Source organism: Myotis myotis, unplaced genomic scaffold, assembly GCF_014108235.1.
Source record: "Myotis myotis isolate mMyoMyo1 unplaced genomic scaffold, mMyoMyo1.p scaffold_m19_p_16, whole genome shotgun sequence".
Taxonomy (NCBI): Eukaryota; Metazoa; Chordata; class Mammalia; order Chiroptera; family Vespertilionidae; genus Myotis; species Myotis myotis.
This window is the reverse complement of record NW_023416320.1, coordinates 8,568,019-8,594,744: the sequence shown is the minus strand read 5'-3', so window position 1 is coordinate 8,594,744 and position 26,726 is coordinate 8,568,019. Positions and strand designations below refer to the sequence as shown.

The window sequence follows — 26,726 nt, the reverse complement described above, 5'->3', positions numbered from 1 at the left end:
CTTAGAAGACTTATTTTTGTTAAATCTCACCTGAGGATTTTTTTTTCCATTGCTTTTACAGAGAGAGTGGATGGGATGGTGGGAGGTGGGGAGAGAAGGACAAAGAGAGTGAGAGAGACATTGATGTGTGAGAGCCAAGTCAACTGGCTGCCTCACGCATGTGCCCCAACCTGGGGCAGGGAGCAAACCCCCAACCCAGGAATATGTCCTTGACTGGAATTCTGACCCTTTGGTGAGTGGGCCAGTGCTCTACACCAGCCAGGACTAGAACAATTTTACACAATTTTATAAAACATTCAGGGACACGTGCTTCTGGAAATAACAGTCTTCATTTGTCATTTGTCTTTCCCTATGAGAGCTGAGGACAGGTTCACTGCTAAATGTCTGATGTATAAGTGCTGTTGTCATAATTAGCCAGCTGATCGATGCTTCTCTCAAATTGATGTTACTCTATCCCTCTCCCTTCCTCTCTCTCTTGCTAAAATCAATAAAAAACATATTTTAAAAATTAAGATACTGGCTAAACATTGAAGATACAGCCACAGACAGAGGACATCTGTCCCACACCTAATGAAACCTGGTTGGAAGACAGAAATAAAGGAAAGAGTGTAAATAAGTACCTATTTGCCATTCTGAAAATTACTGTGACAGAAAATTACAGGAGCTATGACAGTCTTACCTGGATGATGGGAGAAGGGAACTCTGGAGAAATCTTTCTACGGCAGCCATCTTTAGCCAGAAATCTGAAGGTGTGCAGAGTTAACCTGGATGGGGTTGGAAGGATAAGAGTTGCTCTTCAGACTAAAAAAAACTATTCATAGCAGAATCCTACAATCCTAGCAGGGAAAAAAAGGAGGAGAGAGACTAAAGATCAGGCTAGAAAAGTAGGTGGGGCCAGAGCCTGGGGCACTTTGTAAATTGCATTCAAGGTGTTAATCTTATCCAAAGAATAAGGAGGAAATCAGTTTTAAACCAGGGAGTGGCCTGACAGATTTGCATACTGAGTTACACCCACTGAGCCTCGGGGCAATGGGTATGCTATTATTTCTGGAGTCAGAATTTTCCCTCTTTTAGGAAATTATTAAGGGAGCTCATACAGTTAATACATAATTCTTGGATGTACACTAAACATTTTATTATTTTAAAAAACAAATAATGGAACACATATAGTCAATATAATACCTGGGCAACACACCAAGCACGCTCATATTTCTGCAGACAAATGTATGAATATTAACAGCAAGGAGGACAAATAGTTTCCCATCAGTTCACATCTGTTTTTGTTACCAAATATGATACAAAAAGCTTTTGATTCTCAATGCGTTTCTTTATTGCAGAATCACAAGTAGGGAACTGTGGGCTGGGAGCAGAGAAATGCTAAGAGCAGATCTCCAACAGGTTTCTGCTGAGCAGATGGTGAAAGGGGCCTTCGCTGAGAAGATAAGGCGAGAAGGCCAAGCATCCCAGAGGCCAAAGCAGAGCCTGTGGGGAAGGGGCCAGCCAGCAGGGTGAGGAAGACGAGGGAGGCTGCCCTGGGTAGTCTGAGGAGAAAGGGACTCTAAGCAGAGTCTTAGCTTTGGGGGCCTGGGCCAAGATGCCAAGGATATGGGGCGTGGTAGAATTTAGTGTCTGTCTGGGCTCAAGTAGGTTGAATCCCAAGAAGAATCAGAGGATAACAAACTTAAAAGACTACAGCCTTTCTTAACTTTCTAAATGGAAAACTGAGAGGCTCTTTCGGCGTCTTTTGAAGGAAAGTCTTCCCAAAGTGGCTAAGGGGTAGGAAAGGCTTTCTGATTGCACATGCGCTGTGGAATCCCAGCTTCCAGGCTTCATGTTTACAGGGCAGCACCTCTCCTCACAGGCTCAAGGAAGATAAGGCCCATGTACTCCACACTCACTGTCTAGGGCTCAGCCCTGAAATTTCAGTGTTTGCATAGCTCTGCTATCACGTTCCTGAAGACATGTAGAAAAAGGGTTACCAGGTTTCTTGCCTTCCTCCCTAAAGAAGGTCATTCTTGAGAACCAGCAGTTAGCATCAGGGTTTTCTGCACAACCTATACAATGAAACCCTAATATGCAAATCGACCAAACGGCAGAATGACTGGTCGCTATGACGCGCACTGACCACCAGGGGGCAGATGCTCAATGCAGGAGCTGCCTCCTGGTGGTCAGTGCGCTCCCACAGGGGGAGCACCACTCAGCCAGAAGCTGGGCCCATGGCTGGCGAGTACAGCGGTGGTGGCGGGAGCCTCTCCCGCCTCCATGGCAGGCAAGCAGTAAGGAGCAAGGGGTCCTGGACTGCGAGAGCTCCAGACTGCAAGAGGGATGTCTTGTCTGACTGCCGGCTTAGGCGGACATGTCCCAAGGGGTCTCAGATTGTGAGAGGGCACAGGTCAGGCTGAGGGATTTCCCCCCTGCCGCCTCCCCTCCCCCCAAGTGCACAAATTTCATGCACCAGGCAGGCCTCTAGTTGTAAATAAAAGGCATGTCTTAGAGTGAACATATAATTTTACATGTCTATGGAATGCCTTTTTTTGGTACCATACATTCTGGTTTTAACAGTAGGCATAGAGATGACATTTGGCTCAATCTAATAATACTCAAGACACTCCCATCAGATTGGAAAGGCTCTTCGACCTCAGCCAACATTTTTCCTTAAAGATTCCTGTGCAATGAACTCCAATGAAAGTCAGTCCTTGGTTGTGGAAACATGGCCGGCAGGGGAGGCAGGAGACCACGCACCCAGAGGAATCAAGCGAGTGTTTGAAGGCAGAATCAGACCATGCACTTCGGCAGAATGGGCAGAGATTAGTGAAACATCACATCAAACCACTCAGATCCCTCTCAAAAAGTCACGGAGGGAGTGAGGGGAGCCCCAGGCCCCATGCAGCCCTGTCAGGATGCCGCTGACCCAGGTCCCCTGGGAAGGCAGCGGGTTTATGAACACCTGAGAGCAGGCGTGTGAGCTGGTGTCTGAGCAGTTCCAACATATCATCAAGGGCTTCAGCCACGTTAATGAGAACCAGAGCTCCAGACCAAAACACTTATTTTGAAAATACCTATTTTTCAAAGATTCTGCATTTTACATTAAACCATATGAGTAATTGTATCCTAGGTTCAGAGCCCATTCTGGAAAAGAAAATTCTTGTCCCCTACCTTGGGTAGCAACTGCATGATTTTGAGAAAGGAAAGCAGCTGATGGAGAGGGAGATAAAAAGGAGAGAGGGGCGTGTGCCCAAGTCCAAGCCTTTAGGCAACCTGACCACCAGGGAGACCAGGCCTCTGGGAAGAGTTTCCAGATCCCTACCTCTCTCTCTCCCCCAAAATGCAAATTCACCTTGCAAGCTTATGGCACCTCCACCTCACTTCTATAGAAGGTGAGAACTGGTCATAAGCCAGTACATTTGAAGTGTTTCTTAAATTCAGGGAGTAAAAAAACCTGTGTAAAATCCAGGCATCCTTTGGTGATCTTTAAATGGAACTATTTGTTTTGTTGGAGGAGAGGGGTATTTTTTTCTTTCTTTTTATTTCTTTCTTTACTCAAAGTTGTTTTGTTTGCTTTGTTTTGTTTGGCTTTGCTCCATTTTGTTCTGATTTGTCCAGGAGTGATCTGACCTTTTGGGGGTTGGGGGATTCCCCCCTTTCCCCAGGAGTTGTGTATTGCTCTAAGCAGCTATTCCCAGAAAAACTGAATAAGGCTAAATTGATGATAGAGCCTGAGACAACAAATTCCCACACACTTAATTCTATTCTTTCTCCCTCTCTGACTTGGCGACATTGTACTCAAAACTATTTAGTGCTAAAATAAATATTTTCTTACCTTTGGAATTGGTTATGGAGGCTTCAATAAAACTTGTTGCTACTTTTGCAAGAGACATTTATTCTGCCCACCCCCACCCCACTAGACTATTACGTAAGTTGGTGATGGGCAGCTGTACAGAGAGCATATGGGGGAACATGAGAAGTAGAGAGGTCTAGTGGAGTCAAGCAGAAAGTTAAGAGTTCAAATCCTCCTCCTGACACTGGATCCTCTGTCATCCTTCTGAATAGAAGTCAATAAGTACAGAGCTTTACTGTGTCGTGGGCACTCTCCTCATGCAAATCTCATTTAATTTTCACACATAAAACTTATTTTCATGATAAGGAAACTGAGACACTAACAGTTTAATTGGACTTGACCAATGTCCCAGAACCAGGACTCAAGCCAAGGTCTGTCAAGCCCCAAAGCCCCTTCTTTTAAGACTCAGATATGTAAAGTAAAAACTATGACACACTAGGCCCCAGAAGCTTACTATTAATTCATTGATTTGTATCCAGCTGTGACATGATAGAAAGAGCAGGGTATCTGCTTCTAAAATCAGACTCTTCCCCTTACTAGTGATATGAACGTGGACTAGCCACTGAACCTGAGTTTTAGTTTCCTCAAACGAAAAATAAAACTAATCATTACCCTTACCTCTTAGTCTTGTTGTCAAGGTTATATGAGAAAACAAATGTGGAAGCATGGATCACACAGAATTTCAGTAGATGTTGATTGGTTAAGTAAGTTACTCAAAGGGAAATAGAGCATAGTGTCTAAAAGTGCTAGGTTTCTGGCTCGTTCTATGAGATTTAAAACCCAGCTCTACGACTTAGTATCACCTTGGGCCAATTACTTTAGTTCTTGGCAAAATGGAGAAAATAATGAGGTTAAATGTGCAAATGTTAGAGTTATATGAATATTAACATAATTATTAATATGAGTGAAAGTCGTCAATTTCTTGAGCATACTAAATAGTTTCACTCTCACATGCTTAAAGGAAGGGGAAGAGCACAGTATTGCTACAGAAAAATAAAAATTTTAATCTAAGGTTTGCACTAAATGGCCCAAGCTAAAAACAACACTTGATAGAGGAGACACAAATATATAATTACTAGAATCCTGGTGCATGAAATTCGTGTACTCAAGGGGATGGGCAGTCCAGGGGCCCTCAGGGGATGTCCGACCACCAGACATCCTTAGCACTGCCACAGCTTCTGGCTGAGCGGCACTTCCCTTGTGGGAGCGCACTGACCACCAGGGGGCAGCTCCTGCGTTGAGCATCTGCTCCCTGGTGGTCAGTGCGCATCATGGCGACCAGCTGTTCTGCCTATCGGTTGATTTGCATATTAGCCTTTTATTATATAGGATGACTCAATGGGTGATATTAATGAGTTATTAATTAAACATATAAAAAAGGTAAATTTGATTTTTCTATACCATTTATTGAACACATATTGTGTTCTAAGCACCATGCTGGAACTGAGAATGCAAAGTTGAATGAGAAAAGAGTCCTGATCTTGAGAAGCTTATTGTCTCTGGCAGAAACAGGCATGAAAACAACTCTAATACAGGTATGAAAAGCTACACAGTGGTAAAGAGTAAATGCTAAAGAAACATGACATCAAACGGTTTTATATTACTTAGTGAGACAATCATGCGTGCAGTTTATCACCTCTCGCTATAAGGCACAAAGCAAGACTATCCAAGATCACTACTGATGAGTGAAATACCAATTTCTATGTAACTTGTTTCCCCAATACCAAATGTCCAAACAAATGATATGCCAACTTGGGGGAAGTTCCTAGCTAAGTTTAAAGCACTCACTGAATAAATGAATGTTCCCAAAAGACCTATATAAGGCATTGATTAGCCAGGAGTTCAAGAGTTTCAATCTGTGATTATAAAGACATAGACTTGAGGTGGGCAAGAAAAGAGAGAGGACAAAGACCCAATGCAGGAAATGGAGATGCTTTCATGGCTAACAGGAAGGAAGAGAAGGTCACAGCAACCAGACTGTAGGGATTCTGACAAGATTATGGTGGCAGAGTATTGATGATGGTAATCAAATTTTCAAGAAACTGAATGGGACCTCTAATTGCAAATGTTGTAAGCCATTTCCCTCAGAAGTATACAGATATATACTAAACTACATATTTCATTTGGGGGTTTTCAAAAGATAGGCAAAGACAGCACTGAGGTCTAGAAAATTCTGCCCAAAGGAAGTAATTGTCAAGGCTGAACTGCCTAGTGGCTGGGGGGAGGTAGCCATGGAGTGTGGGGTTCATGCCAGGTTAGGAAAGGCAGCACCCAGCAGAGGCAGCAACAGGTGGTCCTTCCAAGTTGATGAGAAACCAGCCAGGGAAAGCCAGAGCCCAAAGGGTCTTCATCTTCAGCTAGGAGAGCATCTGGTACAAGGCAGTTTAGGATTCTTCTTTTGAGCAGTTTGCTTGAAGGTGACCTCTCTGTTTACTGGTCTGCATAAAGGGGGATTTCCTAAGAGAAACAAATGTTCCAGAGGCATGATCCCAAACCCCAAATGTGGGGTCAAAATGACAAATCCAAAACAACTGCAAGAGCCACTAGTCTAAGTCTCCCCTTGAGCTCTGCTTAGCACTATGGTTTTCTGCCTCGAAGAGTCACCTGGTGCACACCGTTTTCCCTAAGCAGACTGTAATCAAGAACAATGTCAGTTTTCTTCTCAGTTTGCTTCTACATAGAAAGGTACCATGGTAGAGGTGAAAGAAGGATATGGAATTCGTCCCTGGCAATACTACTTTGTAGGGATACAACATGGCACAGTGGTTGGAATTAGGGTAAATGAAGTCAGGCTACATGTGTTCTAGTCCTGCCTCTTCTTAGTAGCTGTGTGAGTTTGAGTGGGTGTTAGTTTTTGCATTTGTCTACTGAGAGCAAAATAATGCTTACTCCCAGGGCTCTGGGAATTAAATGAATATAAGCACTTACAGTAGTAGTATACATGTTTGTTAGATCATATTATTATTATTATTATCTATTATCCATAGCCTAATGCACAGTGCGTGTTAATTTGCTTTGCTAAGCTTCAGTTTTCTCATCTGAAAAATGAGGTCATAAGACTCAACCTCACAGGATTGGGTATGAAGATGAAATTAGCTGATGTGAGTCAGAAAATATATTGAATGGAAAATGCAACCCAAATGTTTGCATTTGCTGTTATCATTACACACAGAGGGCATCATAATCAATGATTGCTAAATTATGGAAACAAAACAGCCATTAAAAGATTTGGGCCAGACCCTTCCCCCCCCCCCCCCCCCCCCCGCCCAAAGCCCCCAAGATTCACCATCTTGAGATCTTGCAAAGGGTAGTTACTTATAAATGTGAATGCCAGACAAGTGTTCCTCATTTGTTATGCATGGGCCCTGGAGATCAGCACTGCCATGTGTTGGATCAAGCGAAGTGACGGGCTCTGCCAATTGCTGCCAGCCCTCACATGCGCCTGAGAAGTGACTTTCCCAGAGGCCTCTTGCACTGTGCTTTGCCCTGCCCCCATCTTGGCAACAGCCCAGAAAGGGGGTGGAGGGCATGAAAGTGCAGAGCTCAGCCCATTCTTCACTTTATCCCCCAGGGTTTACCCCAGTGGGTGGTTCTGCCTGACTGTCTCCCACAGCAGCTCTAAGAGAGTCGAAAGCAGCGGTTCTCAACCTGTGGGTCGCGACCCCTTTGGGGGTCCAACGACCCTTTCACAGGGTTCGCCTAAGATCATCAGAAAACACATATATAATTACATATTGTTTTTGTGATTAATGACTATGCTTTAATTATGTTCAATTTGTAACAATGAAATTGGGGTCCCCACAACATGAGGAACTGTATTAAAGGGTCGCAGCATTAGGAAGGTTGAGAACCACTGGTCAAAAGGAATGTATGGAACCCACCAATGGTCTGTCACCTAAGGGAGTTTAGTGTTGCCATCTTGCCATGATGCAGATGTAGAGCAGGCCCTAGGAAAAGCCTGCACCTTCCCCGGAGTCAGGGAGGTGGCCCAAAACTGAGAATGACTTGTTTAAGACCAAATCCTAGAGCCTTGTAATAAACTAATAATAATAATAATAATAATAATAATAATGATACACAGTCAAATCTCAGTTTTTGACTATCTCCCATCTCAAACAATTTGGTTCTTGACGAAGTTGTTCATGGAAAAATGTCTCAGTTGTTGAACAAAATGTCAGTTCCCAACCCAACAATCCTTTCATGCTGATACCTGTAGGATCAGTCACAAGTCTCAGGCAATAAGCAAAGGAGAGAATGCATGAGTACGAGCCAGTTTACCACTAAACCCAATTTCGTTAACATCTCAGGAAATTGTGCTGTGAATATTCTCATGGGTTTTTTTGTTTGTTTGTTTTTTGCTTTTGTTGCTGCTTATTATTATTGTTGTTGTTGTTGTGCTCCCAAAACAAAAATTACAGGCAACTGAAGAGGTTGAAAAATTATTGTTGATTTGGATAAACAAAAAGCAATTAGTTGGTGATAGCATTTCGGAGACAATGATATGTGAAAAAGTAAAGATGATGCATACTGACCTCCTGAAAGATACTCCTATAACAAGTGCTGAAAGTGATTGGTTTAAGGCTAGTAGGGGCTGGTTCACTAAATTTAAGAAAAGAAGTGGCGTTCATAGTGTAGTGAGGCCTGGGGAGGCTGCCTGTCCTAACAAAGTAGCTGCTGATAATTTTGTGATAGAATGTCAAGAATACATAGAGGCCGAGGGATTTGTTCCCCAACAACTGTTCCATTGTGGTGAGATGGGCCTCTTTGCATTACCCATTACAAGAACTGCCGTGAGAGGCAATTGTTTTTCCCAGAGGTATTTCTTCACACTTGGGGTAAACACTTCATAAATCCACTAAATAAAAAAGGTCCTGGTTACCCAAACTTTGCAATCAGCCCTCTACATCACCTTCAACTTGTTTTTCGTGATATTATTTTTCTTGAGAACTCATGGGTTTTCAGAATGGTAGCTGAAGACAGGCTTCAATTTAAAGACCCCACTCACATTCTCACATGACAAGGATGTCAGCCTGTCCTTCACTGGCTTGTGTCCTGGCAATGACTTCTGCTGCTGTGTGATGATGATGGGGAGGAGCTGGGGAACGCAACACTGAGCTGATCGCGAGGAACTCCAAGACCTTCAGAGGGAGCAGCAACAGACAGCAGCTGAGGAGCTCTCTTCAGAGGAGGAGGAGAAAAGGAAGGATATTCCTACTTCTCTAATCAAGGGATGTTTGAGAAATGAGGGGAAATGCAAAGTTTTGTTGAGAAATATCACCCTGACAAAGAAGAAGCAAACCATGTGATCCCCTTGTTCAATGGCAATGCATTGTTTCACTTCAGGAAGTGTTAAAACACGGGCAAAACACACATCCTTGGAAAGGATTTTGGTGAGACAGAGGCTCAGTGAGCCTGAAGCAAGTTCTAGTGGAGCAAAGAGACAAAGGAGAGAAAGAACCCTAGAAGAACAGCTACCAGAGGTCTTTATGGAAGGGAGCTCCCCTTCAAAACAACAGTACCTCTCCATCCCTCCTCTCCATTTTCAGTCCTCAATAGCTCTCAACATTAAAGGTAAGTTCTAGTGTGTACGTAAACTTTCGTTTTTGACTGTACATTTCATTTCCTTTTTGTTGAATTTTCATTTACATTTCACGTCCTTTTTGTTTCTAAAGTGTTTATCTGTACATTAGACATGTACTATATACAAGAAAGGTTAAAACGGAATCATTTGGGGGTCTGGAGTGGATTCATTCCATTTACATGATTTCTAGTGGGGAAAAATAATTCCATTTTCAAATAAATCGCTTCTCAAACAGCCTTCCAGAACAAATTAAGTTTGAGAACCAAGGTTCCACTATATTAGTAACCATTTTTTCTCGGATTTGGAATGCCTATAATATTGTCTTGAAGATGCTTTTAGTAAGACACTTGGCCTCTCTGAGCTTCCTCATCAGTACAATGGGGATTAAAATATTGACCCTGCATAGGTTTTGTAAAGACCGTGTAAAAAAGAAGCCTGGTATGTAGGAAGCTTGACTATTGATAAGCCAAGAAATTTCACCCACTTCATAGTATATCTTGATTCCTTTTCCTTAAATGTGAGGTTACTTTATCCAGTTACAGCCCCAGACTTCAGGCAACTTGGGGCATTTTGCCCATCACTGTGCCCACTGCACACCACAGAGCCAACATTCCCAAGCGCCTTTCTGCTGGTGCCTCTATCACTTTAACCAAATGCAACAGGAGCCCTTGGACATTGATAAATATGTGGATATGAATGTGCTGTTCTCAGCACTACAGTCTCAGTTATTCAAAAACATTGAATTACCCACTTCCTAACATGGGGTCATTTAACCCTTTTCATTTTTCATAAGGCGGGTTACGGTCCTTAATTCAAGTCATTCATCATAATTCATCCATTTATTCATTCACTCACTCACTCAACAAATAGTAAGAACCTACTATGTGCTAGGCACTATGCTGGGAACAGGAGCTAGAGTAGTAATCAAAGCCAGAGATCATTCTTCTTCCTGTAGCCCAGTACCTGCATTCACAACACAGACAACATTGCCCTCAAGGGGGGAAATTGCTTCCTGGGTGGTGAAAAACCTTATTCATTCTATGTCATTGTTTAAGAATGTGTGTGTTTGCATGTGCATGTATGTATAAACACACACATGTGGTTGTATTAGTTTCCTATTACTGCTGTATCAAATCACCACAAACTTGGTAGCTTAAGATAACACAAATTTATTTTCTCCCAGTCCTGGGAGTCCGAAGTTTGAAATGGATCTCAGCCGGCTGATGAATGAAGGTGTTGGCAGGGCTGTGCTGCTTCTCTACAGGCTCTCAAGAAGAATTTGTTTCCTTGCCTTTTCTGGTTTCCAGAGGCGGCCCACATTCCTTGGCTCATGGCCCTCTTTCATCTTCAAAGCCAGCAATGGCAGTCAAGTCTTGCTTACACAGCACTGCATCTCCCTGACTGACCCTGACTCTCCTTCCTTCCTCTTTCTCTTAGAAAAATCCTTGTGGTTACATTGGGCCCACTGGGTAACTTCCCCCTCCTCAGGTCAGCTGATTGACAACCTTAATTCCATCTGCAGCCTTCACTGCCCCTTACCATGTCGTGGGACTTATTCACAGGTTCCAGGGCTTAGACTGTGGATGTCTTTGGGGGCCCACCATGCTGCCCACCACAACAGTTTATCTGTCGCATTAACATCTGATGGAGAAAGGATCACTATAAGATATCTTAAATTGGTCCTTTAAGAGGTCAATATTGAAACAAGGCTGAGAAGTAGGAAGGCAACACACTGCCTTAATAAAATGTGTATACGTGGGGTCAGCCTGACGGGGCTCAAATCCCAACCCTGCGCTGACTAGCTGCGTAGTTGTGAGCAAGTTACTTAAGCCCTCAGGGAGGACAGTAATAAGACATACATCCTTAGGTTTTGTGAAGATGAAATATGTGAATGCATTGATAGGACTTGGAAATTGCCAAAAAAAATGGTGTCAGTACTCAATCAATGTTTCCATTAGCATTAGGAGAAACAAGATTATTCAATAATCACAGAAATACGTGTGTACGTTCCAGTGATGATAGACACTGAAAAGGAAACGAATGCTCTTGCAGTGATGCTAGCGCAGACACAGGTATCCCACTGTGGGTAGGAGGGTAGGAAAGAGTTTCCTCAGAGAGTGACCTCTGAGCTGGACTGGAAGGATGGATGGGCAATTGATGAGGTGAAGAGCCTGGGGGTAGAGAGCCTCATGAAGAGGTTTCAAGTAGAGGGAACAGCATGAGAGGGTCTTTGGGGTACCAGGGACATGGCACAAGCTCTCAGGACTGACAGCCCAGTGTGGCTGTCCCTGGGAGAGCAAGCCCATGTAAGGATTGTTGCCTTTATCCTGAAAACAATAGGAGGGTGCTGATGGATTGGCAGCAGAGGCGGTGGTGGGAGAGAAACAGTGGGTCTGATTGGAGAGAGGCAATCGTGGGTACAGACAGACTAATCAGAGGGGGAGGGGATGGGGATGGGGGTGGGGATGGGGGTGGGGGTAGGGATGGGGATGGGGATGGGAGTGGGGATGGGGATGGAGATGGGACCAGGATAGGGAAAGAGATAAAGAGAAAGGAGATACTGAAAAGGTAAAATCAACAGGACTGGTGGGCGCGGCAGAAAGGAGTGGGTGGTAGGTCACACGCCTAGTTTCCAATGCCTCGTGTTTATGTCCATATGTATTCCTCCGTGCTCAGAGCGACCCCCTCGCTGGTGGGTTTCTTGTCCAGAGGAAAGGCTGCCAAAATGTCTGACCAGTCCTGCTCGGATGTGTGGTGACTTCTGTAGCACGCACACCCATTCTGTATCCCGTGGGTAAGATAAACTTTAAATTGGACACAGCTTTCACAAAAAGCGGTGCTGGCAACAGCTCTTCTTTTAAGACCTCTGTTTACTAGAGAGTGTTTTAAGCGTGACATTTCAATATCAAATTTTGTTAAATATGTATTTTGTGAGAAATAAACAGAGATGACTTAACTGGAAATTCAACTGGAATCTCCTGGCCCTTGGCCCACATTTCTACTCAGGGACCCAGTGTCTGCTGAAGTATAAACCCATCTACCCAAGCTGCTGGAGGACCAGCATGAGCTGTGTTTGTATTTCTCTTAAAAATGCAAGCACTTCTTGGCCGGAGGGTCCATGGGCCAAAGCATTGAACTGTTATGTTAGGCCTTCTGCTCCAAGGAATCCTAATTCAATTTGTGGCAAAGTTATTCAAGGCCAACTTGTAACTGCACATATTTTCCCGAAAGTTCTCTGCATTTGCCTACTCCAGATCCAGGACAGGATCACCTTTTACAGATCAACATCCCTGGGTCCCTTAAACCATTCACCGCGGCAATGGTTGGAAAAGGAATCAACTAGGAATGACGAAGACAGGCAGAATTTAAACCCTGCGGAGAAATTAATAAGGATGGAAGGAGAGGAATGTTTCTGTTTCTCTTATTTTAGAAACACTGAAGTCAAGACACTTGGGTTTTACTCCCACCTCTAGCACTAATTACCTGTGTAATCTTTGGCCATTCAGTTCAACAAACAGTGAACAAATGAATGAACGAATTCATTGGGCATGACACTGGGGTAGGCACTGGGAATCCAAAGATACCTAAGACACAGTACCAACCCCAAGGGAGATTAAAAACCAGAGGTGGACATAAATACCTAAACAGGAACACATTGAAGTGTCATAAGTGATAAAGCATCAATATACTCAAGAACTAAGGGAGAGACAAACCACAACCTGGGTGCAAGGAAGACTTCCTTGAGGCAAAGACAGCTATCCTTAGATTAAACCATCAGCAAGAGTTAAGTGGCTGCTGTGATCCCACTTCTAGGAATATATCCCAAGAAACCAGAAACACCAGTCAGAAAGGATATATGCACCCCTATGTTCATAGCAGCACAATTCACCATAGCTAAGATCTGGAAACAGCCTAAGTGCCCATCTGTAGATGAATGGATTAGAAAACTGTGGTACATCTACACGATAGAATACTATGCTGCTGTAAAAAAGAAGGAACTCTTACCATTTGCAACAGCATGGATGGAACTGGAGAGCATTATGCTAAGTGAAATAAGCCAGTCAATGAAGGAAAAATACCACATGATCTCACTCATTTCTGGATAATAAAGACCATTATAAACTTATGAACAAAAATAGATACAGAAGCAGAGCTGCCTCGAACAGACTGTCAAACTATAGCAGGAAGGCCGGGGAGGGTGGGAGGGCAGGAGAGGGGTGGGTAAGAGATCAACCGAAGGACTTGTATGCATGCATATAAGCATAACTAATGGACATAAGACACTGGGGGGTAGGGGAGGCTGGGGGAATGTCAAGGGGGGGGGGGAAAGGAGACATATGTTATACTCTTTGTAATACTTTAAGCAATAAAAAAGAAAAGAAAAGAAAAGAGTTAAGTGGCTGAATAGAGGTGGGTCAATGCATGAAGGTAAGCCAGGAAAGGACCTGGGCAGCTCACAGAATTGTCACAAGTGCTGAAGAATCCTAGTGGACAACTGTTACTCCTTTGACTGCTCAACATCTTAATTCCCTTACTTTGGGGGAACTTCCCTCTATTTTAAGATCTGTGGGATTCCCGCCATAGAAAGTAACCATTTCTCATGTTGTCTTTCCCTCCTCATGTGCAGTTAGGGGCAGGCATATGACTTAGGTTTGGACAGACAGATACATGTGCCAAATGTTAAACTGGGAGCAAATGGCATGAAGAAACACACACTCGCCCCCTGCTCCCCCCCCCCCCCCCCCCCCCCGCCAAAAGAAATCACTTCTGGCACTGTAAGCAGCCATATCAAGGTGTTGTTTCCATGGAGCAGGTGCTGATGCATTCATTTCCCAGCCCCCAGGGTCAGGGCAGGCCAAGCAGACTGCATTGTAGAGGCAGCAGCAGTGGGGCCTCAGTAGACCTGCTCTGGAGTGTGAGTTCAGCTACCGGTGGTCTCACCTGGGAAGACTCTGACCTAGTCCTGCCTTTGTGGCAATTCTGTGAGCTGCCCAACGTCCTTTAATAACTTTGCTGCCTACATCCATCGGGGTTTGTTTCATTTACTCGCCACCAAAACATCTGGCTGACCTGGGAATAACATGAGCCCAGCCTCCCAGGTGAGTGACAGCTTGGCGGTGGGGGCATGGCAAGTAGGTAGTTCCATATTAAAGATGACTAACGAGCGAGATGAAAAGGATAGGAAATGAGGTGAGAGAGACATAGATAGGGGTAAGTCCCAGAGCAGCCAGGACATTGAACTAAGAAACTTGGCATTCATCCTAAAGTGATGGGGACCTTAGCACAGAAGTGGCATTAGCCATATTCCTATTCTAGATGAACTCCAGCAGGACCGGCCAGTGTCAAGTGGGAAGGGAAAGGTCAGGGAAGGCCAGGCAAGAGGCTCTGCTGATGGGGATCCCAAGAAAATATGATGAAGGCTGAACCAGGGCAGGGGCTGTGGGGAGAAAGAGGTGGCGATAGAAATATTTAGGCAACAGAGCATGGGGTCCTTATTTTGACATCGAGATGGGAGAAGTCCCTTTACCATTCTGGGCTCAGAGTTTTTTAAACTGTAATGGGGAGGGAAGTTTAGATGCCCTTCAAGACATGCAGCAGTCCATGATTCTAACTGCTGAACATGTGGGCACACCAACCTGAGGATACGGGCAACGGTCCCTGGGGAGGGGAAGTACTTCCTTACGAGGACAGGTCCAAGCAGGTGAGCCACTTCGAGTGAGAACTATCAGTTGAAATTGAAGACAGTGGAGTTGAGAAAGGCTCAGCACACGGTTAAGATGGGCTTGTTTCCTGAGACGGGTGTTTCTATGACGGGAAGCGTGAAGGAGGGGTGCTAGTGTAGAAAAGGAAGCATTGCCGGGATGCACTAACCTTTGAAAATCGGATGTTCTGTAAAACACAATCTCTTCTGTAAACTGGGTTTTTTAAACCTTTACCCAGATATCTTCCCGTTATACAGACATGGATGCCTGGGTGAACTTGAGCTCTTGAACATGTACAGTGACATGTTCTTTCAGGAGACGAAAACATTTCTTGAGTGACACCATCTTTTTCTAACAAAACAAATATCTGAAGGGTTGGGAATCTATATAATAAAAGCCTAAGTGACCATTAAGGCGGAACGACCAGAATGACCGGTCGCTATGATGCACACTAACCACCAGGGGGCAGACGCTCAACATAGGAGCTGCCTCCTGGTGGTCAATGTGCTCCCACAGGGGGTGCAACACTCAGCCAAAAGCCGGGCTCACAGCTGGTGAGCTCAGCGGTGGTGGGGGGCAGCCTCTCCTACCTCCGTAGCAGCACTAAGGAGCAGCAAGCCGAGTGGTAAGTAAGGAGCAGTGAACAAGCAGGTGGACATCCCCCGAGGGGTCCCGGACTGCGAGAGGGCGCAGGCTGGGCTGAGGGACCCCTCCCCAGTGCATGAATTTCGTGCACCAGGCCTCTAGTCAAAACATAAAAGAGGATTCCTTTGTTAAGAGTGTATGTAGCTAAAACTGAACAAGAAAGGTAGCCAACACTAGAAAGATGAAAAATGGACATTTTCACGGAACCTCGCCGTGTTTCAGTATCCCATGGGTAAGCACGCACCTCCACCCCGGGGGAAATTTGCCTGTGTAGTGCAGGGGTTCTTTCTCAGCTACAAAAGCAAACCAAGAAAGAAAGAAGTACTGTGATTAGAGTTTTGTTGAAAACTGTAAGTGATGGGGTGGTTCTTTTAAAATTACTTTTTTGAAGGCCCAAGAAGGAAACTATGGCTTGTATTATTTTTCACGGTAAATGAGCTTTTCTATACACTCCCCCCAGTGCCCAGTGTAATCGAGGAAATAAGATGACATAGCTTCGTCTCTTATGTCATCAAACTCTTGATCACCTCACGGAGCAGGGCCGCTGAGTTTCTGCGGAAAGACTTGGGATCCAGGGTCAGGTTCTCTGCCCCCACATCTGTGCGGGAAGAGCGAACTGCCTCGCTCACCCAGCTGCTCAGCGGGGACAGGACGGCCACTCATCCCAGGCCCTTCCTGACCCCACTTGCCCCCACCACGGGCAGAAGATGACTTTTGGGGGACTTGCTCCTCAAGTCCCTTCAATGTCATGATTATTTTGCCCACAAAAAAGTATAAATTACAGTATTTATAATCATTATTTATTCCAGTTTACTTTTTGTCTTTCAAACTGAGGAGTACCTGTCAAGTTTCTGGTGGATAATACACACACACACACACACACACACACACACACACACAATACACCCTCCATACTCTGAGCACATACACACTGCCACCCCTGCACACACTGCTGCCCTCCCCCTCCCCGCCCCCCCCCCCCCCCCCCGCACACCCCGCCCAATTAGGGAACAGGAGGAAACTCATGTCTTGACACAGCAGGGAAAGTGTCTGTCTCTTTTTTCCGGCTTGAGGCATCCCTTGGAGGATTTCCTCATTTTGCCTTTGGAACCCTTTTTGAAACTCACCTTGCTCCGGTGAATAGCTTCGGGTATAAAAACTGTTTGTACACAGCGATGCACTCTTTCCCGAGCAAAGCTGAAGGTTTAATAGCCAAAAGCATTACCGTCAACCTCCCGGCGTCTCCAACACAAAGGTGATCAAAGCATTACCGTCAACCTCCCGGCGTCTCCAACACAAAGGTGACCGGTTTTTAAACCTGTGTTCCTGAACCTTCTAGGCTTGCTCTCCAATCCACAGCAACTTCCAAGGTGCCATCCTCCCTGGCCTGAGCGGCTCTTTTTCTCTATCTTTCTAGTAGCTTCTCTGAAACCCTGCACGGCGGTGACGTTTGCTAAGCAGGCGAATGCTGAGCGCTCAGACCATTTTGCCCAAGGAGCGGCGAGCCGGCCGGGCCCCAGTGGACAAGGCCAGGATGGGCACACCTGCTGTCTGCAGGGGCCGCCCTCAGCTGAGGGGCAGAGCCTGAGCATAAGGGTCTCCAGCAGAAAATGCTGGAAGACCTTTTCCTGCCTTAACCAGCTCACCTTGCCACGGATAATCAATTATTCAGGGGAAGGGGAAGCTACTTGAAAACAGATTTGTGAAACATCAGTGTCCTTAGTATAATTTTCTTACCCCATTTTTTTTTAAGAAATACATTCTCACTGGCTGACAAGGACAACTCCTCCCCCCCACACACACACACATACACACACACATACACACACATACACACACACACACTCCACCATCCTCAATCCACCTTGCCATTCACTCCCCCATCTTCCCGAGGCCCTCAACTTGGATTCTGTGATAAATAGTAAAGAGTGCTGCTGCCTCTGTTGCCTTTATCTCAGACCAGAAAAGAAACACGACTTCAAAACTCTGTTTTCTAAACGTGCGGTGCCCGAGACAGGCAGGGGAGGACGGCGGCCTGTCCATGCCCACTGGCACCGCCTCTTCCTCGCGGCAAAGCTTTCCATGGAAATTCTGGCTGCATGAGCCTTGGCGAAGCTCGGGACTATTTTTGGAAGCTTAGAAAACCTCAGGGGAGTGGCTTTTACTTTTATTCATGTACGGGGTCCTTACTTTTATTTATTAAAGAAACAAAAACATGTCTCCTGCTTAACTTCAACCAGCTTTCCTGTCAAGCAAAACAAAACGTGCTGGCTGGTCCAGTCGGCCACTGGCCAGGGTGGAGGGGGCGCCCCGTGGATGGCGGGCGCATCTGAAGCATATGTGACCTGGGTAGGACTCACCCCTCAGAGCCAGGGGGGAGCCATGGGCTTCTGAGACTCTTGTACCAAATGATCAACCTTTGGGAGAGTGTTTGAGTCCGGCTGAGAGAGACAAGGTCTCTGGGAGAAATTCCAGAAATGTAAAGTGTTACTTTTCAAAAGCCTTTCAGGTGGGAAAGAAAAGAGGAGGAAAGTGCAGCACCCCTCGCCCTGCCCCCCTACACACACACACACACACACACACACACACACACACACACGCATCCCAATGGGTGACACTGACATCCCAGAGCCTAGAAAAATCAGCAGACAGGATCACGGGGTAGGAATCACCCCCACAGATTTAGCTCCCCCCCTTCCCCCCATCAGAGTCTAAGTGTTCATTTTTAACAAGTTGTGAAGGGCAGGCAGCCAACCCCTTAGCCTTCATGAGACAAATTGATTCAAGGTTTTTCTCCTTGGGTCTGCAGCCAGGCTGCCTGCAACAATAGCAGCTGGAGAGGTGCTATTGTTTTATCGCTGCGGAGATCTGGAGATCTGCAACTCCCTCACTGAGGACAAGAGTCGCACCGGGCATCTACAACTGGGAAGGAGAAAGGGCCCAAAATGTGAGCAAAGGGAAAGTGGAGGCTGCAGGGGCATCTTCTTGGTGGGGCATCTTCTTGGTGGGGCATCCTTGTGCCCAATGTCAAGGCTATTGTTTCAGCTCTCTCTTCTTTTCCTTCTACACACTCTTCACCGCCACCCATATGATTCAAGCTAGGACTCACATTCTATCCCCACGTATAGGCAATAGCTACGAATATCTATAGGCAATGGTGAGCAAAGCACTTTTGCTTCCCTGGCCCGCAGATTCATCCTGTTAAATGGGCAAGTGTCAGAGACTGCCAGTTGTTCCCCGTAAGTCTGTTCCATCTTCTTCCTGGGCACACAGCTGGAGTATATATCCCAGCTGCCTTTGGGGTTAGGCGTGGCCATGTGACTGTCATGCCTAGTGAAACAGAATGTGCGCAGAAGGGGTTGGTGCCATATTCAGGCCAGGACCTTGTGTCCCCCAGTTTTCTCTTCCTACCAACCACTTGTGGTTAATGATAGAGACCTTGAGGTCCACATTTTGAAATGGCAAAGCCAGGAAATATACCCCAGAATTACCCTATGAAAGCAAGCTGCCCTTTAACCAAAATATCTTCCTTGGACTATTTCATGAGCAAGAAATAAGCATGGCTTGGGTTAAGCCCCTGGAGGTTTGAGGTCCTATTTGTTACTGCAGTTTACCTTATCCTGAATAATACAGAGTGATGATCATTCCTGCCCTGCCTCCCACAAGGGACAGTGGGAAGAACTGAATGAGATATTTTGTGTGGAAATGTTTTGCAAATATACCCCATCCTTCAAGTCCGGAGCATAAGAACAGCCTCTGTAGGTGGGGAAGCACCCATTAGTTATCAGTATTTACTGAATCCAGGCATATTATTAAATCAGGGGTCCTCAAACTACGGCCCACGGGCCACATGCAAATACAAATATTGTATTTGTTCCCGTTTTGTTTTTTTACTTCAAAATAAGATATATGCAGTGTGCATAGGAATTTGTTCATAGTGTTTTTTTAAAACTATAGTCCGGCCCTCCAACGGTCTGAGGGACAGTGAACTGGCCCTCCGTTTAAAAAGTTTGAGGACCCCTGTATTATTTCATTTAATCCACATAAGAATATTAGAAAACAGATACCACTGCCATCCCTAGCCTCCAGATGAGGAAACCGGGGTTTACAGAAGTGAACAACACTCCCATGTTCAACCAAGCTGAAGACGAAAAGTCTGACACCAGGACCAATATTCTTTTTTTTTAAATGTTTTTATTGATTTTAGAGAGAGAGAAAGAGAGAGATTAAAAACATTGATGAGAGAGAAACATCAACATCAACTGGCTGCCTCCTGTATGCCCCCACTGGGAATCAAGCCCACAACCTTGGCATGTGCCCTGACTGGGAATCGAACCAGTGATATCTTGGTGTAGGGGTTGATGCTCAACCACTACAGAACCTATAGTCTTAACCCTGAACCTAGAAAGAAAAGACACCATCAAATAAATGAATAGTTGGAAGTTTTAATTAAATAACACTTTAAAAGCACTTTGCTTCAATTACCTGTTTTAAAAAGAAGCCTGCTGTTAGGCATCATGCTGACCCAGTGTTTCCACTTTATTTCCCACGTCTGTGCAGAGCTCCCCCCTATGGCAGCTGGCGTTCTTCTAAACAGATGATGCAGACCACACCTAGAGTCCTACCATAAGTTTGAATGCAGGATTTGACGTTTACTAGCGTTTTTAAGTCTCAGTCCAGTGCATTTTTTATTCCCTTTAGAACCTCTTTTGTCCTTTTAAATGCATTTAATATAAGCTCAGAGACAAAGAAATGCTGTTTACTGGGTGAAAAAGGGCAAGGGTGCCTCCCAGGCATTAACTCATTTAAGAAATCTTAAAGCAATGTTACCTCATGCTTCCACCATCAGACAGAGTCCCAAAGTACAATTACTGAAGCCCAGTAACGAGACCACCAAAGGCAGGCAGGCCATTATAAAAATTTAAGAGCTATTGAGTACCACGTGTTTTTACCGTCGGTCAGCTCGGAGTTATTTAGCACATGTTTTTTCCATCCTTGCAATGCATGGGGAAAATTCACAGTGTCCAACATCTCTCAAAACCACATTTCCACCTGTGTGGGGCGGTGGAATTAATAAGCATATAGAATAACCTCACACATTTGGATCCCTCTCATCTGGAATTCATGATATTTCAGTTACGAATATGTGGGCCTGGCCAGACACAAAGGCTGGTAGGGGTGGAGGTCATTGCACAAAGCTCGAATGAAATAGGGGCTGGCACGGTCAAGGTGGGGGCGGGGGGGCAGGGGGAGAAATTGGGTGGTGGAGCTCAGAGACTATTTATTATACATACATATTTTAATGATCAAATGAGAATTGTAGATCTAAACTCACTAATTGTGTGCGGACATTGAGTTTACCCTTTGGTATTCATGAGGGTTTGGGAAATAAGTTTAAGCACTTAAATAAAATTGCAGGAGGAATGTTTAACCTGCTTGCTGATTAAAGTAAATAAAATTTCTTGCACTTTTCAGAAATACATTCACAAAAGCTATGGGCATAGTTATCTATTCACAAAAGGATATTGATAACTGAAGACTGTTAAGGCTTGGCATAAAAGTAATACAGCGCCAGTCTGTGAAGTACAATTCAACTCTGACACTTCCGATAATTCAAATAACCTACCTGCAATGCTTAACTAACCATTTGCACCTACAAGCAACCCGTTGCGGAGCCTGTGAGGTTTGGTTCCTCTGCAGATAGAAAGGAGTGAGAGCCAACCTCCAACTCGACCGTGGACCTACCAAGGTGAGGCCATGCTCTCTGTGCTTGTTTCTCTTGTTTACAAAACCACTGATCATCTCAGACTTCTACCTCACGTGAGAATAACCATCCTGGGCTCAGTCTCCTCCATTTCATCCTAGCCGACTGCTCCATCAGCCTCCTCAGACTTCCTCTCAGATCATGAACATAAGGCAATTTCCATTTGATGATGTCAGAAAAGATAAAAAGTGTAAATAGCCCTACAGAGACAAATGAGCATGCTCCACTACCTCCATACAGACACCAAAATACATCATTCTCTCCTGAGGACAACGGAACAGCAGCATGGGGTCACACATGCCTTCTTGTAACAAGACTATATCCCATTCAGAACAAAAGTTAAAAGAAACTCAAACTCCATTTCACTGACTGAATCCTCTTTTCTCTTCACACCAGGAAGAAAGTCAGTATCTCAGCTTGCAAGGCGGTCCCAGGACCTGTGCATGTTTCTCTGTCTCATATCTCCCAGCCTCTTTCCAGCCATTGATCAAAGGGAAAACATAAGTAACCGAAACTGTACTCTTAAGAATAAATACTTTCATCGTGCTTATTCTTTTTTTTTTTAAATATATTTTATTGATTTTTTACAGAGAGGAAGGGAGAGGGACAGAGAGTCAGAAACATCGATGAGAGAGAAACATCGACCAGCCGCCTCCTGCACACCCCCTACTGGGGATGTGCCCGCAACCAAGGTACATGCCCTTGACCGGAATCGAACCTGGGACCCTTCAGTCCGCAGGCCGATGCTCTATCCACTGAGCCAAACCGGTCTGGCCATCGTGCTTATTCTTGATGAAGCATTTATAAAATACAATTATAAAGCCCAGAGATAGCATTTTAGTATATATCCTTTTACACATTTTATATACATAGATACACATATGTAATTTTAAATTTTTTGCTAGAATGGAGTATAGCACAATGTATCTAACTTGGATTTATCAAAATTATATGAAGGACTGTAGATGTGAGTCCAGAACATACAGCTGTGTTTCCTCTGAACTCTCATAACAAGTTAACAATAAGGAGGACACAGCCATGCTTTCCATTTCCGCCCTGAACACGGTATGACTCTGGCACATGGAGGGCTTCAGGGAGCACAGGGCAACCTGGGGGCTCTGTGGTAACAGCAGCACCTGGGTAATGGTGGCCCCACAGGTAGCCACTGTGCCCAGACTCACCTCAGGAAGCCTGCCTGACTGGTACATGACTGGGAGGTGCCTTGGAGATGTTTCATTAAACAGCTAGGTCTTGAGATGACTATTTTATTTTATTTTATTTTATTTTATTACTTTGGTATTTACTGAATATCTAGTTAGCTCCAGGTGGCTGTGTCAGCCTCAGAAAACTGGGGCGATTCTGGATGAACACTGAGAAAAGGAGAAGGCCCCACATGGAGAGAATGGAGGAAACAAAGAAATGAAGGCAAGACAACAACTAAATTTAAAAGAGGCTTACAATTTACCAAGTAATTTTACGTACACCATCTCATGTAGAAGGGAGTCCATAAAAAGGCAGGTCTAGAGTCGATACTGTGGAACTGACAAGACCCAACTGGGGGTTAGACTGGTAAAGGCAAGTGAGTGGAAAATGGGGAAGTGATATATTCACTCTCCCAACAGCTTTCTGGATGGAAGCAGACACCTAGACATTACTTAGAATTTCCACACGATGGTACCTCTCTTGGACCTACCGGACAGAGGCTAGAACTCACTCACCTGCCTTGTGACGAGTTTCCAGGAGTGTGTCCCTAAGGTGCGAGTGCTTCACAGCACGTTTCTAAATAACAAAACTGGGCGAGGTTTTCAAGTATAAAACTTTTCATGACAGTTGCAAACACTGGACTAACTCAATGAATGTATTCTTCAGAGGACCCTGGGCAGTTAGAATTCTGTGTTGCTATTTACACAAACAAAAGTCATTCCCCTCTTGTTTCTTAGAGAGTTGCCCCGCCATGTGGCCCTGGAGAAAAGGCTGAATGCTGAATTCATGAGTGAAGAAACTAAGTATTTTTTGAAATCAATGGTAATCTGTGTCTCAACTCCTGCCCCAAACTTCAGAAGGCGGCAGGTTCTGACACCTTTTCCTATCCAGAGGCAGATAGCATGGAAAATAAAGCTGTTTCCCTCTCCCCTCTTAGTACATCCCCGAACCTATGCCCCACACTCTCTGGCTAACACACTTCTTGAATTAATGTGTAGAGAGTTTCCCAAGATCAACACTGACATCTTTCATCAAAGCCTTAATTCAAAGCTAGCTGGTATTTTAAGGTAACAGAACCAGCTGTGCACACAGCATGTTTGCCTGAGACACCTCGGCAGGATCCAGGCTTCTTAATATAATCATTCAAGCACGAATGAGCCCAGCAGCTCCCTGGAATCTCTGACCAGATAAAGGCCGACAGGCAGCACTACTCCTGTGCGTTTTGCATTCCACCTTGAGTCCAGCTGTCTTGACCCTCTGGGAATTTCTTTCTATGTAATTCCAAGTATTTCAACCCAGCAGCTCAGACTCCAGCAATTTGACAGTTCAATTAATATTGTCATACCCAGATAAATGGGACTATAAAACATCCATGTGCCATTACAATATGGCCTATTTTTAGGAGCCACCCAAACTAGGGCAGGGTCTCAGAGGTCGCGAAGCCTTTGGATTTACGAATTCTTGGTCAGAGAAAGGTCTCTCCTGCTCTCGGGTGCCCTTCCTCCTGTGTTCTAGCAGATGATCAATTACTAGTGACATAGGTCAGAAAGGATGTTTATCTGCTTCATCTCTCCCAGAACCTCATCCCTAATGAGATACCTTTCCAAATGCTTTGCAGCATCAGACTCTAACAAAACTTCTATCCTCCGGAGACTGGGAAGTGAGGGTAAACAGATGGCCCTTTGCTTCTGTCATCATTGCCCCACTTGTTTAAAAAGTGGTTATTCTCATCGGGACCAACATGAATACAATCTGAGTATTGGGAAAGGGTTCTCTCATGAGACTACCTGATTCCGGAGACTGTACAAGCTGAGGGAACTGACCCTCTGAAGTTGGGCGAGAAACAAAAGAGTTTCCAGGCTTTGGAGATACCAAGCAGATGTTATGTGAGACCGCTGCAAAAACTGAGATAAAATATTTTTTAAATAAAGTAAAACAACCTCATTTCACCACATTATTAGGCTCTGAGATGATTGGAGAAATGACATTGACTCCCATTGAACTAGAAGCCTTCAATCTTGAGGTGATCAGGTGATTCCGCTGCTGTCATAATCCCTCTAAAAGTTCAAGATGGGCTTTTAATTGGATTCTACCTTGTTGAATCTATAGTTTATTCCTCAACTGTAGTCAAGAATGTGCCTGTTTGATCCTACTTTGTAGGGTGATTTGGAAGTTTCAGAATACACCTTAGATTTAGTTGGTGAGTCGAAGAACATAGAATGAACAATAACATTTTTCAAAAAGGTATTTGTTGTGTGACACTTCATGGGGTTCAACTTAATTCTGTGAAAGTATGACAGGATGAGATTCTCTTTGCCTTCACACACCCTTTCTGGAACTTGGAGCAAAACCATCTCCTTTTGGAGAGCGTGGCCACAGAGTGATAGAGGAGAATCTTTGAAATGCAGGGAAAAGAGGCCAAGACACTTAACAAATAATATTACAGAGTCATGCTCTCAGAATACTTGGAAAATAGCTACTTCTCTTCATGCCCTCTCCTCTCTACGCAGGACCTAAAACACACGTGGCACTACCACCTCCACTAGCACCCAGTCTGTTGAGAGGAACAGAAGTTTAGGAGGAAAAAAGAAGAAACCTTGGGAAATACAGAAGATCATAAGGGAGAAGAAGGGAGCGTACAAGCAGAAAAGGGAGACTTCCTAGGCCCATCGGAGGGCACTCGGTATGAACTGGAATAATCTGGAAGAGAAGAACTGATTTTCACCATCTTCAGAACTCCAAATGTGGTTGATCATCCAACAGTAAGGCTTTGATCCTAGACCCTCGTATACTAAAAATAGTAAGTGAAGGACTGCACATTCCTGTCCTCCAGACGTCAAGGGCATGAATAATTAAGAGATTCCACGTGGCTGGAAGTTATTGAGACGTCCCATTACACCAAATGGGGCCCATGGTTCACAGAATTAAACTACATTAAAAAATAAGAATAAAGTTCTTAGTCAAGATAACTCCAAAACCTCATGACTTGACTTCCCACTCTTCCAAATAATAAATGAAAACTGGAAGGGATGAGAGCCCGGCCGGCGTGGCTCAGTGGTTGAGCGTTGACCTATGAACCAGGAGATCACAGTTTGATTCCTGGTCAGGGCACATGCCCGGGGTTGCAGGCTTGATCCCCAGTGGGACATGCAGGAGGCAGCCAATCAATGATTCTCTCTCACCATTAATGTCTCTCTCTCTCTCTCTCTCTCTCTCTCTCTCTCTCTCTCTCTCCTTCTCCCTTCCTCTCTGAAATCAATAAAAATATATTTTTTTAAAAAATGAAAGGGATGAAACCATAATACAATATCTAGGCCCAAATATCTAAAGTCAGGGTTGAAGCTTGGGTCTGCTGGGTTCTAGAGTCAGAAGCAGTGTAGCCAGGACCTGCCAGAAGTAAGGCAGGGTAATAAGAACTAGAGGTGGAGCTCCAGTTGTGCAATTGGTTAGCGCGCGGTACTTATAAGAACTACAGGTGCTCCCTTTGCAACTAGGTATGGAGCCTGGTTCTCTGCATGAAGCCATTGGGACTGGGGTTTTCTTGATTATAGAAGGAGCTAGGAAATAAAAGGGTACTGACCTGAGATGGAGGGTATATCTTCGCAAGAAGCTGTGAGCTGAGGGAGATGGGAGCAAAGAGACAAAGTTTTAGGGCAAGAAACTAAGTTGATCATCGAAGCTCAATTTTAAGGTCTGGTAGGCCAAAGGTAAAGGCAAATATGAAACCAAAAACAAAACAAAAAAAACACTGTACATTGAGGAAGAGAAAAAAACAAAACAACAGTAAAGCTCCTACTTAAAATAAATCTTCAAACTGAAATACTAAAACACAAGAAATCAATGCCAAGAAAAGTTAGTCAACAAACCAGAATATAAATTTACTCCAGGTGAAATAAACTGTATAAGAGAATTTCACAAAAAAATAAGTGTACTTAGGATGGTCAGAGAGATAAATGAGAGAAAGATGCCATTGAAACTGATCAAAAATTTGTA

General features: G+C 44.6%; 1 long non-coding RNA gene across 1 annotated transcript in view; it reads right to left on the bottom strand.

Moving 5' to 3' along the window:
- LOC118670961 overlaps window positions 1-26,352 on the bottom strand; it is a 41,322-nt gene extending 14,970 nt beyond the window's left edge. The window contains exons 1-2 of the long non-coding RNA XR_004972529.1: window positions 26,314-26,352; window positions 680-764 (exon numbers count right to left, since the gene is read on the bottom strand). This is a non-coding gene — a long non-coding RNA (uncharacterized LOC118670961). The remainder of the gene's footprint in view (window positions 1-679; window positions 765-26,313) is intronic.
- Between the last annotated feature and the right edge of the window lie 374 nt (window positions 26,353-26,726).